Source organism: Salvia splendens, chromosome 12 (genome assembly GCF_004379255.2).
Source record: "Salvia splendens isolate huo1 chromosome 12, SspV2, whole genome shotgun sequence".
Taxonomy (NCBI): Eukaryota; Viridiplantae; Streptophyta; class Magnoliopsida; order Lamiales; family Lamiaceae; genus Salvia; species Salvia splendens.
Genome location: NC_056043.1, coordinates 6223526 through 6228318, shown reverse-complemented (window position 1 = coordinate 6228318; position 4793 = coordinate 6223526). Strand labels below are relative to the sequence as shown.

Below are 4793 nucleotides of genomic sequence, written 5' to 3'. Positions count from 1 at the left end.
CCAATTGTGAACTATTGCATGGATAAAAACTATATCTATAAACATATCTCAAATTGCTAGGGGTTCCAAGGATGCCCACGTGGGTCCGCCCTTGTTTATAATACGAGGAAGTACAAAAATATATGTAGAAATAAAATAAATCAAAACAAATCCTAATGTGTGAATGGAAAATGTGGGAACGAGATTCTTAATGGGTACGAGATTGCTGAAGAGGGGACGAGATTCTCTTCAATGGAAAAGAGAAAATTAAACCAAGTTAAGAGAATTAATGTGTGAATGGAAAATGTCAAGTGCTAAAAGTAAAAAGATTTCTTTTTCTTCAAGTCTTTCACTTTTTGGATGTGGGCTTCTTTATGTAAGAAAAGTATTTTCTGCACTTTCTCCATATTATATTCAATCAAAATGGTTATGTTAACTTCTGTTACACAAATATAATTGATCGAATTTTATTTACTTCATAATATTTACCAGAGACGGAACTACATAGTGCCAAGCCCCCGCTGATTTTATTTACTTCATAATATTTACCAGAGACGGAACTACATAGTGCCAAGAGAGGGCCAGTCGTTTAGTCTTCAGACTTGAGCAGGCACCAAATGCTGATTACCCCTTACACGTCTTTCCTCCGACCAGTCTCCGCCCCAGAGAGGGCCAGCCGTTTAGTCTTCAGACTTGAGCGCCGCCTATACTCTGAATCTGAAAATTGAAAAATGAAGGAGAAGAGAAGACTTGGGCTTAATAGTTTTGGGCTATTTATTTAATTGTTGGGCTACTGTTTAATTTTGGGCTATAATACCCTTTATATACTTCCGGCTTTTTAGTTATATAAACTTATCTTCTAGTCAAATCTAATTAAAGTAATGACTAATTTTTCAATTAATTTGAAGAAAAGTTTTTTTAAGTTGATGCTCTTAACTTTATTTAGCGATCCGATTCAGAAATACTTCAATTTTAGTAATTATGAAATTAATATATGAATTATAATTTGTTTTTATGGATTTTGAAAATAATTAGTTATATATTTGTGTTGTAATTTATGTTCTATGATGTCCATGAATTTGATAATATATTTATTCAACTTTTATTTATTTATTTATTTATTATTATCATTATTATTTATTACTCTTTTCGTCCCATTAAATATAAAACGCTTGTTTTCGGTATAAGATTTTATATTGTGTTATTTTGTGAGTTAATAAAGAGAGACTAAAGTAAGAAAGATGTGCACTTCGGCACATGATTTTATGTAGTGTTGTTTTGTGAGTTCACCACCCGCTGGGAGACTTTCGGTCTTAATCTGCAAGCCCGGTCAAGCAGGATTAATCCGATTCCACCGCAAGTGTGTTCGAAATGGTCAAACAAAAAAAGAGAGAGAATAAAGTAAGAGATGAAAAAATAGAGATAATGTTATTTTCTTTTTATGAAACGTTTCATTTTTAGTGGGACAATCCGAAAATGAAAACGTTTTATTTTTAATGAAACAAAAGGAGTAGTATTATTTAAAGTTTAGCACCGGCTTATTCAAATTCTTGGTTCCGTCACTGATATTTACTGTATATAAAAAGGTTAAATTTTTACGTATTCCAAAAAGTATAAAAACTTAAAAATTTGCTTTTATTATTTCTTTTTTAAGATCACTAAAAGACACCGATCATATATAAAATACAATTAACTAGAATTTGATCAAATTTCAGGTTTTATATGCTCCCTCCATTCCCTAATAATTGTCTATTTTTGTTCTGACATGGATTTTAAGAAATGTATAGAAAAGTGAGCTGAAAAAGTTAGTGGAATATGAATCTCACTTTTATATATTAATTTTATAATAAAATATGAGTGGAATGAGTTAATGGAATATGAAACCTACTTACCACTAATTTCATATTATAACAAGTTCATAAAATTATATGATCACAAACAATGCACCCCTGAGGTGTATGTTTTTGAGGCCTATTGCATCCTTCATAGCAACATTAGTTGTTGCATCTTTCCCTTCCCCTTTAATGTTATCTATTGTTGCTTTTTGTCAAATGAAAGATGAAACTAACAATGGTTGTTAGCTTTTTTTGAGACAGTAATAATTTGTTTGCAAAAAAAATTCATTCACATACATTTTAATATCTATGTTTTGAAACAAACATACACTATCTTCATATCTTATCCACTCAGATATGGAGTAGTTTTCTTTCGGTAAGCAAAACTATAGGGTGTGAAATGAAATTATAACTTTTCAAATAGGTTGAGGGATAATGCATGTGTTTATTATTTGTTTTAAATTAGTTAGCAGAGTAGGTGTGGAATCAAATATAGTTGAGTTGTCAACTTGTATAAATTATGTTAATGATCAAGATGCGCCAAAAATTGTTAATACGAGTACTAAATATATCACGTGTAAGGTAAGATATACTTTTAAAATGGAATTAGTCGACAACAACTTCTTTGAATACTACTAGTCGTACCTAATTAATAACTATTTGAATTGTATAAATAGAACATGAAGATATCTGAATCATACAAGTTGAGCTTCTGAAATCAATAGCATAATTGATAATGGGTGAATCAATATCTCCGATGAATGGCGGCAGCGGAAGCGGAAGCGGCACATATAGTTACGCTAGAAACTCCACTTGGCAGGTTCACTTAAATTCCAATTTCTAGATGTTTTATACTATGATTCAATTAATTACTAAAACAACATATATACAGAGAAATGGGGCAGCTGCTATGGAGGATGCATTGAAAGAGGCAGCGATGGAGAGCCTTGATCTGCAAAAGGTATTGTGTGATTCCAACACATTCGTCGTAGCCGATCTCGGATGTTCGGTGGGACACCATCATCGAAGCCGTTCAACGCAAGTGTAACAAAAGTAGCCAAGTTGCTTTCAACGATCGAATTGGCAACGATTTCAATACTCTCTTCGCCTCTCTTCCTGAGCATGGGAGGAACAGGCCGGCTCCTTCTACGGCAGCCTGTTCCCCTCCTCTTCCATCCATATCGCCTACTCCTCGTCCGCGCTCAACTGGCTGTCCAAGGTGCCCGAGGGCTCTATAATCCATTACAATGGGGCCCCCGATGCGGTGGCGAGCGCTTATGAAGCGCAGTTCGAGGAAGACATGGAGGTGTTTTTCAGATGCAGAGCTCGGGAGATTGCGGCCGGAGGGCTGATGCTGTTTTCCATGGCCGCTGTGCCTAGCAGAGACGTGCAACATCCTGTAGCTTTGATGTATACTTTTATCGAGTCCATCCTCATCGACATGGTCAAAGAGGTATATATCGTTTTTGCTTTAAGCAAAATGTGTTGGAATAATTGAATGAACAATTACATAAAGCTCTCTATGATGATTAACCGAGAACGATGGAGAAGAAGCATAAACTGTAGAGCGGAAGCGTACCTTTGATCCATAACGAATTGAAAGGCGGAATTGCTTTGCAGCGGCTATGGATCTTCCAAACGATCAAAGACATTCTTCACAATAGTCTGCGGAGAGAATACAGAGATATCGAATGTTTTTCTGACATTTGGGGACCATAACCTAATCTTATATTTATACGAATATAAGACTCTTTATTTTCTATTCGGTCCCTCATCAAATAGAAAATCTCATATGGTATCTACACTTATTTTCATAACAAATAAATACAATTTAGCCCAAACTTTAATCTTTAATAGATCACTTTAATTGGGCTACTGAAAGATAGCCATACACATTAAATTAGTTATGTGGAAGCCCAAATTTCCAACAATCTCCCACTTGGGCAACACATGACACCAAATAAATGTGTACAAACCGAATGAGCGCTCAAATATGCTATCACATAGTGTATTCCCAAATAATCTTATTATCAACCATATCAGCATAGGACTAAAGAGGCAGTCACCATATTTTTTCATGATTAAACCCATCAGTAATCACATATGCAAATATAATCACAAACAAATCAATTATAGAGTGTAGCATGGAAATTTCATGCAAGGTGATCATTCATGTCTATTTCCAATTGATCCTCCCAAATCCTTAGTGAGATCAACCAAAACCAATTAACCAAATAATACAAATAATGGACAAAACATAATACTTTATTTCTGCAGAGAATAACATGAGTTTTATAACTGCATGTTCAAAATATGATATAGAGCAATAACCAAACCTACTCTCAATGAACGGAAGTTCCCAAAAATTTTTGCAGTCATATTCAATTACTAGATGCCCAAAACAAGTTACGAATTCTATTGTCATAGCAGAAGTAGCTACGAGTGTTTGCTTAGCACTTCTCCACGAAATGGCTCCACAGCCAACAGACATACGTAACTTAAAATGGATCATTTATTGTATTGGCATCTAACAAAATCAGAATCAAAATACCTAATGATCTATCCAAATGATCGAATTTTCTGTATGCGAGCATGTAATGCTTAGTTCTCTATAAATATCTTATAACTCGTTTTGCTTCTTCCTAATGATCCATACCGGATTACTGAGATATCTGCCCAACATATTAACAATTAAAACCAAATTGGGTCTAATGCATACTTGAGCACACATTAGGCTCCCAATCGCCGAAGCATATGGAACCTTCTGCATTTTCTAAATCTCAAGATTTATCTTAGGGCACTGAATGAGACTAGGTTTGTCTCCCTTATTCATAGAAGTATTTCTTTACTTGCATTTATGCATCTCAAATACTTCGGGCACCTTTTCACTATATCCCTTCTGTGACAATCGAAAATTATTTCTTTCGATTCCAAATATAAAAGAGGCTTCCCCAAGATCTTTCATCTCAAATTTCTTCG

At 34.4% G+C, this 4793-nt stretch overlaps 1 pseudogene; it reads left to right on the top strand.

Moving 5' to 3' along the window:
• The first annotated feature begins 2526 nt into the window (after positions 1-2526).
• Positions 2527-3492, top strand: LOC121758538 (annotated as a pseudogene).
• The last annotated feature ends 1301 nt before the right edge of the window (positions 3493-4793 follow it).